General features: G+C 46.1%; 1 protein-coding gene across 6 annotated transcripts in view; it reads right to left on the reverse strand.

Moving 5' to 3' along the window:
* The window catches only part of FBXO34 (F-box protein 34), a 43,849-nt gene that overhangs the window by 19,116 nt on the left and 11,926 nt on the right, over positions 1-12,807 (reverse strand). For 3 of the 6 annotated variants that reach the window (XM_065063145.1, XM_065063148.1, XM_065063146.1), the window contains exon 2: positions 10,591-10,669. The exons of 2 other annotated variants lie outside the window; for them this stretch is intronic. The gene's annotated coding sequence lies outside the window, so the exon portion shown is untranslated. Of the gene's footprint in view, positions 1-9,779; positions 9,949-10,590; positions 10,670-12,807 lie in introns of those variants that run through there. One more of the 6 variants, XM_021300194.2, reaches the window with a different exon arrangement.

Genomic DNA, 12,807 nt, shown 5'->3' on the forward strand with positions numbered 1-12,807 from the left:
GTACCCTGGACAACATCAGATGGAGCGGTTATCTGATTGAAATCTGACCATTCCCATGTAAATTTGAGCTTGGGCATCCATGTCAGCAGGGAGCACATGGAAGCTCTAAAACATCGTGCAGACGCGTGGCCATTTGGGTCACTAACTCCTGCCATGATGGGGTCTCCCACCTCTTCCTCTCATCACTTTCACACCTTCTCACCTGAAGCAGTTCAAGGTGTTGAATTAAGAGAAAACAAACCCAGAAGAGGTTGGTTCCCTGAACCCACTGACCCCTGCACCTGCAGGCACCATCAGAGCCGGTGGGATGAGGTTTTCAGGACTCAGACTGGACTCTGATGTCTCAAATCCACACTCTGAATCATGCTGGGAAAGGTCTCTGCCACATGTGGGGTTTAACTTCTCTCAAGTCAGTGGAAAGAAACACTTTTGAATGCACATTGTGCACACGGAATCCCAGAATGTCAGGGGTTGGAAGCGACCTCGAAAGCTCATCCAGTGCAATCCCCCCATGGAGCAGGAACACCCAGATGAGGTTACACAGGAAGGTGTCCAGGCGGGTTGGAATGTCTGCACAGAAGGAGACTCCACAACCCCCTGGGCAGCCTGGGCCAGGCTCTGCCACCCTCACCAGGAACAAGTTTCTTCTCAAATTTAAGTGGAACCTCCTGTGTTCCAGTTTGAATCCATTGCCCCTTGTCCTGTCACTGGTTGTCACTGAGAAGAGCCTGGCTCCATCCTCCTGACACTCCCCCTTTCCATATTGATCCCCATGAATGAGTCCCCCCTCAGTGTCCTCTTGTCCAGCTCCAGAGCCCCAGCTCCCTCAGCCTTTCCTCACACGGGAGATGCTCCACTCCCTTCAGCATCTTGGTGGCTGCGCTGGACTCTCTCCAGCAGTTCCCTGTCCTGCTGGAACTGAGGGGCCACAACTGGACACAATATTCCAGGTGTGGTCTCCCCAGGGCAGAGCAGAGGGGCAGGAGAACCTCTCTGACCTACTGACCACCCCCTTCTAACCCACCCCAGGTACCATTGGCCTTCCTGGCCACAAGGGCCCAGTGCTGGCTCATGGTCATCCTGCTGTCCCCAGGACCCCCAGATCCATTTCCCCTACACTGCTCTCTAACAGGTCATTCCCCAACTTATAAATACAGAGTGTTTCAGAAGCAGGGAAACAAGCAGGTAGAGCTCCAAGGCAACGTTTGACTCTTCACTGTCACCAAACTGCCCTACTTGCTGTACCAATAAGCATATGAAATGCTTATTCTAATGAAGCACTATAGGGAGGACATGTCTTCCTTCCAACATCACGTCAATAAAGAATGAAAGGTTTCAAATTTGCAGCTGTCACAGTTTCTCTCTCCCAGGTGTGGTTGAGAAAAATCTCAAAAGGGAAAAAGCTCTGCTGCACCTCGTTAGCCCTGTATTCCCATATTGGAAAACAATAATATCACAAGTGTTTCCCTTGTTTAACTATTCCTGAAGGGTTGCAGCTGTCTTGCACAATTTGGGTAAGGACATCATCTGTTGCTCAACTGGGAAGAAGTTAAGAACTGGCTCATTAGATTTGTTCTCTGCTTGATCCAAGAGGAAAACAAAACCAGCAAATCCCTCGCTCGCCAATGCTGCTGCAGCACCCAGATCACACGTTACTCTGCTTTCTAGAAAGCTGCCACCTACTTTGGCACTTCTTGTCACCACATAATCTATGGTGTGCCCCGAATGATAAACAGGGGGGAGCCAAACACCCCCGAGCAGACACACGGCAGCTGGGTCCTCAGGGTGCGAGTAAAGATACTCACGGTAACACTGTGCATCCAAGGGCACAACACAGAGCCACGTCTGGGTTATTTAGTGTATAAAACCAGATTTCTTTTGCTGTGAAGATGCTGAATAAACGAAAAGCTCGGCTGAAAGGCGACTTTCCTGGGGCAAGGGGAAGGAGAAAGCTTCCAGAAGCCTTCCTATTATAGAAGCAATAGAGCTGGTTCCAAAAATAGTCGAGGAGCGCTCCCGGAGCTCTGGAGACGTCGTGCCCTCGTTTCGTGGGGCTGAGGTCTCTTCAGATGGCTCCTGTTCACGCAAAGAACAACTGAAAGATGCAGAAGTGACGTTAAATGGGAGTTTGAGGACGAACACCAGAGACAGAAATCAGCCTACATGAAAGAAATCAGCCCGAACGGCAACAGAGACCCAGCCTGCCCCACTTTAGAGAAAGCCAGTTAAAACCAGCAAGAAGAATCACGTCTTTTTCAAGAACACAATGTTAGTTTCTTAAAGAAGATGCTGATCATTATAACGGCACTGACGTGGCACATCAGGATTGTCAACAATAATTCCATCCCCCTGTTTCGCCTGTGCAAGTTTGGGGTCCTGGCTGGAAAGGTCCACTTGACTCACTTTGGCAGATTCATTTTTGCTAGGACAGCTAATAAATTGACCATCACACGGCCTGCCTGACACTAATTACTCACTAGTTAGCCCGTAATAGTTTGTTAGCGATCCAACAGCCCAGCATAACGATCCACTCCAACGCTTAAAATTAAATTGGCCTGTTTTGTGACAGCTCTTGCAACACAGTGAAAATAAATTCATTTACGATACTCCTCTGATTACAACTGTATATCTGTGTATGCCGGCATGGGACTGGCTATTTTATGGGCATATTCTGGCAAAGTAAAATGTCAACAGGAACCCAAAAAGCTCATAATTGATACTATATAGGCAAGAAGTCTCCCTGCACCATGGCATACAATGCACAGTAGCAACTGTTTCCGTACATCCTTCTGTAAAATATTTATAAATAGTTTCTAAAGTACAAGAGCAAACCTAAAGCTGACTTCTAAATATCCAGTATATAAATACATACAGGTCCTTCTTCAGAACTTTGCTAATAAGGAAAACACCACAGCAGGATGACCCAGTGTTAAACACCAAATTTATCAGCTTTGAAACTTCGTTCACTGAATTATATACAGCTTTAACTGATCTATATGTTATAGATTTCTCTGCCCTACAGCACTGTGGATACTTTCCCAACAAAACCCAGGCACAAACAACGAAACCAAACACACACAGAAACAAGACTCAAAGCAGAACGACATAGATTTGTCCACATGGATTCATTCCACCCATCCATGGCAGAGCTGAGAGGTTACAATTTTCACCAGGCATCTCTACAGCTTCCAATTTTTCCTAAGGGTCTGCAAATTCTTAAATCCTTCTGTCGAGGGTTTAGATTGCGGGGTGACAATAAAACCCTGGCAGATGTATTGTTAACCCCCTCTCCCTGCCCCCACTTCCCCCTCCCTCTCCCCCCTTTCCACTAAGGAGAGGCAATTGGGAGGAAAAGAAGGACAGAGTGAAGAGAGTTGGAAAAAAATTAAAGATGTTTTACTAATGCTACTAATAAGAATAGAGAAAATAATACAAAATATACAAAACCAATCTTGAAAGTCTCAGCAACTGCAGAGCCGGCAACCAAAGTCCTGGACTGGACTCTGCAGCCAACCGGAGCTGGATTCAGTCTCTCACTAGGCCTCAGTTCGCAGGGACGACTCGCAAGGTCCTCTCCTAATGTCGGCCATAAGCAGAAGGGAAAAGGGCAAAAGGGAAAAGGGACGAGATCCTCGTGATCTCCCACTTTTACATGAAGTATTCACGTGAATGGAATGTTATACACAGTTGGTCAGTTTCTTGGTCTCTTTCTTCTCGTCGCTCCTCTCCCGAGATGTCCATCCATGCTTATCAATAAGTTTGCATTCCATTGCTAGGTTTACCAAAACATGTGTCTGGTTCTCCAGGAAAATGCAGTTAATATGAAGGCTTTAGCTGACAGGAAAATTCACTAAAAGAGAAACTTGTTTTTAGCAAAACCAGGACACCTTCCAAATTTTTGGTTTAAACAAGGATACTGCTGATGCCCCAATGTCAGGTTTTCACAGAAAACCATCTTTCGTCTTGTGAGGATAATGTAAAAACGCTGAACTCTCAATTTTCTATGTCAGCAGTTTACCAAAAATTGTGCTCTGCAAAGTTAGGAAGAGTTATACCAAGTGTACCCAACTTCAGGACGGATTTCATGCAGAAGGAAGCTCAAACTACTTTTCACGGAACATTTGACAACAAAGTGCATCATTACATCTGCTGAGGAGAGAAAACTTCCAAGAGAACAGATTCATTAAGAGCAGCTAAAAACAACCCACCCACAAAGAAACAAGACACACCATCGCCCACAGCCTCTAAACAAGCTTTGGATTCACTGGTCTTGCCGATGGTGTCTTACAAAATAATATTAACAAAAAAAAAGGTTCCCAAAGGACAGTCTACAGTCTAAGACAAACAAATGAAATAAATAATAACAATTAAAATCACTAATTAAGTGTCAGGTCCAGCGTGGCCACTGTGGGAGAAGGTCACAGTGGTCCCAGGTCCTTTCCAGTTGGCTCCATCATGACCCAGCGCAGGCCACAGCGAAACCCTCCACACAAGTGACTGGCACTCCTGGGGAAATGTATTTCTTAAGAAAGGACAAAAAAACCCCAAAAAACACAGACAGCAGGTGGAAAAGCCTGTCAAGATCCCAGAGCAAAAGGCTAGAAATGCTTTGAGCCAGGGCAGGTATTCCCCTGCAGCCAAAAGGGAGAGAAAAAGTGTTGGTTTAACGTCTATTTTTTTGTCTCTCACTGCCTAAATCTAGTTTAGCTGGTAGTAAGTTAATGTTTCTGTTTTGCCCTGACTTTATCTTGACTCAGAATCCTTCTAAGCCCATTGTCACCCTGTGTCACTGAGGAGAGGGAGCGGGCGAGTGGCTGGGTGGGCATTTGGCTGGTGGAGCAGGACAATTCACCACACACCTTGTCACAAAACCTAAAGAGATTAAAGTTCCTCTGACTGCTATTAACCGACACCACACACAAAAACCAAACACTTTCAATTAGACTGCATATCAAAGGCTGCCGATCATCACTCTTCATTAGAAGATTAACTTGTCAGGGTGCCGGAGATATTTGCTCAATACAAGCAGGATGAGGCGCCATCATTTCAAACCAGCAGCGTATTTTTTTGCTTAATGTCGTACATTGTGCCACCATCTCTCCAACTGCTCCAGGTCTGCAGGGTGAAGTCATGGACATGAGAAATTGTTGTCCCTGAGGGTGGTGAGAGCCTGGCCCAGGTTGGCCAGAGAGGTGGTGGATGAACCATCCCTGGAGACATCCCAGGCCAGGCTGGACGGGGCTCTGAGCAACCTGAGCTGGTCAACATGTCCCTGCTCATGGTGAGCACTGGATCAGCTGGGAAGGTCCTTTCCAACACAAACCAGTCTGTAATTCTATGATTCTATTATACGAGATTCTCCCAGTCCCGCTCAACTGCATTTTGGCCTTTCCACCTGCAGTAAGAGGATGCAGGAGCCACCACAGACGTCACTTGCCTTGTGAAACCTTGGGTGCTCAGCTTCCCCCCAATTTGGTGACCACAAGCTCTAAGAACTTTGCACAGATCTGATGTTCTCTAACCTAAAAGCAACAAAGCCAACACAGCTGGAATACAGTGGGGAGGCTCCTGTGTCTCTTTACACACCAAAACCTCCTCACACCACCTCTAGGCACCAGCAGCCAGAGCTGGCCAAGCAGCAGGACCTCGTTCCCATGGCCCTCGGCTCATTTCCCCACCAAATTCACTGCAGCCCTTCTCAAAGCTCCACCAACCTCCCGTCCGCCCTCTGTACCCTGGACAACATCAGATGGAGCGGTTATCTGATTGAAATCTGACCATTCCCATGTAAATTTGAGCTTGGGCATCCATGTCAGCTGCATGAGCTTTAAGGTCCCTTCAACCTAAACCATACTGTGATTCTATGATTCTACACGTGCGTGGCGAGGAAATGGGACAGCATGGCATCAAAGCCAGCAAAATAAAGAAATCCAAACCAGGGACAGTAGGAGTAACACAGGGATGCAGATGAGATTCGAAGCGGAACACCCGACAGCACCGGTGTGTTACCAGGGACACGCTGCGGGTTCATTGCCCAAGGGGAAGACAGGACAGCAGGAGTAAACACTAAAAGTCTCGTCCAGCCAAAATATCTGCTGGGGTTTTATACCAATTCTTACAAGAACTTCATACACCGAACATCATCTGCTGAACTAGCTTGGATTTTTGGTAGGTAGAAACGAGCATTACATACCTTATATTTTTGCATTATTGTTTCAAAAGACTGTTTAAGCTAATTTTGAAACCCGCCAACTCTATGGATCTTCAATCTTTTTTTGGCTACGTTTTTAGAGATTTCTTTTTTCTGTTAATAACTCACGAGTTACTTGAAGTAAAAAATAGTCTCATCTTTTCAGAGCTTCATAGTTGATATGCCCAGCAGCTAACTCCATTACATTTGCAGAAACTCCGAGCATAGCACGAATTCTGCTATAACTCATTCTTTCAAGAAAAAAGCCCCCAAAATAGCACCTACACTTCAGAAAGGGACGGCTTCTGCATGCTCTAATGCTTTTTGAACTGCGAGAACTTTTGCTGCAAATCTTTCCATCTTTCATTTTCAAAATTCGGTAGCACAGACCCACGACACGACACCCGAAATAATTCCGGTGCAATTCTTTCCAGATTAATGATCATTTTAGAAGTATGAACTTTCCTAATAGTTCATCTGAAAACATCAGACTCAGGTTTGTTTCACGCTACTTTTAGTTATTAATGCAAAACCAGCTTTATAAGCAAAACACAAAAGGGAAAATATAGGTATTGCTGTCTAACTCAGTATTTCCCACTGCTCCCCCCAGTGCAATTGATAGTCTTTTTTTAGGGCTTCCTCTTCTTGGACAAAACATGAAGAATATGAATAAGGACCACCAAATCACCAAGAAACCAAGCAGAAAATAAGGATGTTTTAAAAAGGAGGGTTTAAGTAAACCAGATTTTGAGCTGGGGATTGTTACTTTACTGTGCTGAAGACCATAATGTGACAAAAGCAACACGCCAGCTCCACACGGGGTTTCGTCACCAATTTGCTACCTAACCCCCCTCCCCAAAGCCAGTGAAGCTCACTAGCTTGAGAACTAAATTACCAAAGTAATCGCCAAACCCCCGAGTTCTCAGCATTTACCATCTCTTCCTAATTCTCCACGAGCTCGCAGGAAACAGTTTCAAACGGCTCCCTCAAGAAAATCAGTTTCAGGCCTTAAGTTTTTCCATTCTGAGCCATCCCTGCACTATTTCATAGCTCTGATAATTGTATCACTGACTAACCCCCAACTGGGAATAGCTGTTTTTATCATCACTATTAAAAACAGTCCCTCATGCTGTTAGGAATCTGGAAACTCATTGTAGCTGCATCCCACCCTTCGGCCTCTCAAAACACTACAGAGCGATGAAACTATGTGCTGAAACCAGAGGATCCCCGAGCTGAACAACTCCTGTAATTTCGGGGTAATTACAACCGCTTCCTAAGCAAAAGCAGCCACGGAGGTTTGGTTATTGATTTTAAGGGGGGCAAGCAGCATGAGATTTCAGAAAGTCAAAGTGAATTTAAGGGTTTTCCACACTGGACTGGGAAAGTGCAACAGTGATGTGCATGTTAAAAGCCTCACACATCCACCCAGTTTTGTAGTTTCTGCCGTTTTAAAGATTCATCTGCAGTTTTCCTTTCCTAAACCCACGTTATCTTGGTTTCTACACTTCAGACAGAAGACGGACCGACGGCTCACAGAGATGCAAAAGAATAACAGTTGAAAGAAGAGCGGATTTAAAAACCAACTTTTAATTATCCGAAGGTGCAGTTGCCAAGTAGACAGCAAAGAGGCTGTGCAGCACATACAGATGGGAAAATTCCCCCAGGTTTAATTCGCAGTCAATTACAGTGGATTAATCTATTAGTAAGAGCAAAATATATATATATATATATATTGGATGCAAGTTTCAACAACCTGAAAAATCATTGCCACTTGTACTTTGATACACGGGATCAGCAATCTGGTTTATCGCACTTCCAGTCATCACAGCCTATAAACACACCCTACAAGCAACCTCACCCTCTCTTTTAATGCATCTTCTGTCATTATTTCCTTCTCAGGGAACGACATCCCTCTTGGCTTCCTGCTTTGCGTATCGCTTTATACATCCATTATGTTTTGTGGGGTTTTTTATTGTTGTTAACAAGAAGCATCAAACAGCTCCAACCTCTTTTAGAGGGACCTTTGCACAAACTCACAAGTGCTTTTATAATTCGCTTCTGTCCACATACAACGTTATTTGTCTACCAGAAAAGCATCGCGGCACCAGAGAGCAGCTTTCCAGGATCCCTGTGCTCAGCGCTGGGTGTGCCTACTTTTGTTTGGTATCAAGTTCCTTCTGCTGGCTCCGCTGCAAGAGCAAACTACACGGATAGTTAAGTTTTTCCCCACCTCCGAAAACATCTGTTCCTTTTCTAACTTCTCCAGACTTCCTTCCCCTTCGCTGTATCACAAAGCCTCTCTTTTTCAGCCTTCTTCAGAGTCCGTCCCCATTATCGTCTTGTTTGCTGCCGAGCAGCGTGAATCGCGGAATTTTGCGGAGCTTCCAGCCATTCAGCTCAAGGCCAAGCGACAAATTCAAGCATCCTGATTTAGAGAGGGGGTTGTTAAACCTCCTTCCCTGCCTCTTTTTTTAACACTGTACAGCTTCCTGTCCTGGGAGGCAACCCAACTCCTGTAAGAAATGCCAGTTTCTGCTAAATATCCTCGATTCCTGCGACGCCGAACATTTAAAACAATTACTTCCCAATCTCGCGTTTTTATTCCACAACGTGCAGAGATGAGCAAAAATTACTTCAGCACAAAGGAGTTCGTTTGGTTGGGGGTTTTTTGACTCTTTCTTTTGCTGAATCCCACTGCATTTCAAGTTAACATTCAGGCTTGGCAGGACCGACCATCCGCTCAAACACCCAGCACAATGTCACCCCTCAAAACCCCACTGTTCAACCTAAATGCCCTTCTTTTTCTTTGAATTTTAAGGGTGCGTCAGCTGCTAACTGAAAGTGGGAATGCTTCATTTAGCACACACACTTGTTAAACTGCTCACAGCATGCAAATAAAATACCGCATTGTGCAAAAGTCATTCAGTCTCCCCATCCGTAGATATGAGCAATGGAACCGTGTCCAGGAAAGAGAAACTTGGAACAACATGCAAATATTTCAGTCCCTTATTCCCAATATTCACATCCTACATTAAAGCCCACATCCCTGTCACACCAAGGGGTGATCGTGTTGAGAATCTGCTGGACATAATGGGTGGGAAAACGACCATTATCTGTCTTGCCCCAGTACTGCACCCTTTTATTTGTAGTTATTACTGCAAACTGCTTTTTTTTCCAGACAATGGTTGTGTTATTATAGGTACCTTCATGCCGTGCCAAAGCACATACACACAGCAATTCAGAACAATCAGCCTTGTTTTCATGGGAGCAAAGGTTGCAGCCAAATGAAATGGGTGGAGATCACATTAAACAATCTTGGAATCTGCTAATAGGATATAGGAAAATGTGACCATAATGCAGATGCAGAGCTCCCCTTTCACCTTCCAATGTTATGGATAAAATAAAAGCTTTGGAAAACCAATTAAACTGTTTGAACACCATTAAGTGAGTCGAAGTGTTCTCAGCATGCTTATAAGACCACCGAGAAGTTCTTTAAAATTAAACCAGAAAAGCGCCCTTCCAAAGCTCTCAAACCAGAGAGCAAGTGTCCCCACCCCAGAACACCACCTGTTTAAAAGATACAGGATACCTGCAAGACTTCTGCTTATCCACAGTAAAGAGAAGCTCATCACGTCGACTGTTCCTGTCCTAAAGACATGAGCAGCCCCTCAGAGAGGGGAATTTTCATACCGAAGCACCTTGCTTGGTCAGCTGTAACCCTGCATTCCCCCTGTTTGCTTTTGAGATGCGCATTAGTCAGCTTTCTCCTTCACAAACCTGATCGTGCCTCTGCATGATCATACGCTGAAGTCATGTCCTTGAGCCTGTGACATCAGTCTGTTGCTGTGGTAACGTACACGGCAGTCCAAAATTCAGTATTATGGCATCACTGCGGGATCAGGCAGCAGAACAAGCCAACGCCTGAGAGCTGGTTAATGCAGCACAAACAACCACGACATTTCGACCTAAACGCTAAAGTGCAATTGCACTTTATCATGATATTCTTCATAAATACAGCTAGAAGCCTCTCGTCAAGAAAGACAGACAGGCAATCACTGCATCACTGAAAAGAAGGGCAATATGTTTCCAAGGATGGCCACCAAGTATGAAGAACGCTTAGCTCAGCTCCCTGAATAGAAACCACCATCTGTTCCTAAGGCAACACCAGACCCGCAAGAGATGATTCCCAGAGAAACAGGGATGGCCCCTTGGCACCCCAGATCAAATGCTGGGCTGCATGATGTTTTTTCTGGAAATCAGAGACCCAAACGTCACAGCGCTGTCACACTTTTGGAAGGGACAGCATTATGTAAGAGACGGTTCTTCAAGCTTTGAAGCAAAGATCAGTTCATCATTAACCCAGCCTATAACGAAGCCGCGTAGTTAAAAAAGGGTGGTACCTTCAGAGAGTTGTTACTCCATGTAGGGTTAGACATTACAGTTCTGTAGGTCTCTTGCACACTCACGAAAATGGCATTTCTGAAGAGCAAAAGGGAAGGAAAAAGGAAATTAGTTACACGTTAACGGTGTTACAGCTCTTCAAATTAAAACGATCCAGTTTGCCCAGTGCAAAGGGCACGTGGGAATGACAGTCAATGCATTGCTGACATGTGGAGCACCACCAGTTCAAGGAGGTTTTCAGTGCCGTGTGACCAAGTACACCCCAAAAAGACTCCTGCTGCCGTACTTGCTGGACAAGTCCCATGAGGCGGCCAAGCAGAAGATGCTTTGGCATCACAGAACCCCAGGCTGCAGGGGCAGCAAAGAGCAGAGACCAAAAGGCTCTCAAGCAGCCACACCAGACCCCTTCCTTCACCTGTTCCTCCATTCTCATCAAGCACACGTGTTTTGGGGTCCTGGTGTGGACTTCCCAGTCACTTCTCTAACACCCAGATTCTCAAGACCCTGAGTGCCGTCGCTTTTGCGTGTCCAGCCCCCGTGTAAACCAGCCACTCCCCACACACTTGACCAGTTTCAATCCACCTCCTTCCGCTTTGTCTTATTAATCCCCATGTCTCCTATAACTCACTCATCGCTTCCTTCTGCCAAGCTGACCTCCATCCTTCCTATAACCTCAGACGCACCCATCGTTTCTTAACAAGGCCATTAACGAGCTGCAAGCACAACAAGGAACATTTAATGTTCTCCACACGGATGCAGCCCTCACCCTCTCCTAACCCCTCCACCCATGTCCCCGGCCACAATTACACCGTGCCACGTTATCCAACACTGAACACCAGCCTCGGGGCTGGGAACCAGTGTTTATTTGGCTCTGCAATGCCACACACCCCAGTGCTGTTGTATAAATAAATTCCACGACCTGTTTGAGCCTGAGCTTGATTCAGACCTGAACGAGACCAGTTTCTAGATGACTGGCGCAAATACCTTCCTGTGCTCCCTGTAGCAATAGCGGCTTTCGCAATCGGCCATCAAGGCACCTCCAATGCCAAACATCGCGACAGCCGATCGCTCCTCTGGACCACAACTGCAGAGAAAACAAAGCTTAAACTCCTCTGTTTTTAAATACAAACTGCAAATGATAAAGGGAAGAAGAGACAGGCAAGAGGCATGCTGCTCTCAGCAGAAGGACACCTGAATGACAAGTTCCACATGCCAATGTCACCTCTCAGCCACCAAAGCATCCAGGATTTGCCCCAACCTCAGCCCTTAAACACCCAGCAGGTCAGACCCAGCTGCAAGTCTGAAGAACCACAGGGGCTGAGATCCTGGAGGCAACTCGAAGCCAAATGGATTTCAGAACAAAATGAAGCCAGCAGGCTTCATCTCCATGGAGCTCCTGCAACATAACATGGGCTGAACAAGTTCCTCTGGGCAGAGGTCCTTCTTATTAACTACCTAGTAAATTCAGATTAAAGTCAGACAGCTTTTTCCCCTCCCTCACATAAAGATCAGATGCTATCCAGCCCTGAGGAATCAATCCAGCTTCTGCAATAAGGAAAACTTGCCCACAGCTACATGACACTGCACAAACTCCTTCTCCAGAAAGTCTCCACCACCAGATAATTTGCCTTCAATTCATTTTCTACAGTCAAGATGGACCGTAACTAAGTGCTGGATATTGAAGCACAAGAGTAGCCCCAGTGCACCCCTCCCAGCTCATGAACGCACCGAAGCAAAGACCTGAGGACACTCATCATCTCCCCTCCCAGTCGCGTGACAATTCAAGCAACTCTATGTTGCTCCAGAGAGGCAATGAAAGCCCAAAACCAAACACAAGAAAGGGAGCGGTACTAAGGCACATTTTCAACTGTTAAGAGGTAAATAAAGGCCAAAGAGCCAAGGCTGGGTGGCTGTTGTGGAGGTTTGGTTAACAAACCTCAAGAGGAGAAGCACAGGAGGGTCCATCTGAACATGAGGAGAAACTTGTTTGCTGGGAGGTGCCAGAGCCTGGCCCAGGCTGCCCAGAGCGGGTGTGGAGTCTCCTGCTCTGAGACATTCAAACCCCCTGGACCCACCTGTGTGATCTGCTCTGTGACCCTGCGTGAGCAGGGGTTGGACTGGGGGATCTCCAGAGGCCCCTTCAACCCCAACCATTCCGTGATTCTGTGAAGTGCAGCATGGGGAAGGCAACTTCACCATTCCAAATGGCCACAAGA

Source organism: Columba livia, chromosome 5 (genome assembly GCF_036013475.1).
Source record: "Columba livia isolate bColLiv1 breed racing homer chromosome 5, bColLiv1.pat.W.v2, whole genome shotgun sequence".
In the NCBI taxonomy this organism is placed as follows: Eukaryota; Metazoa; Chordata; class Aves; order Columbiformes; family Columbidae; genus Columba; species Columba livia.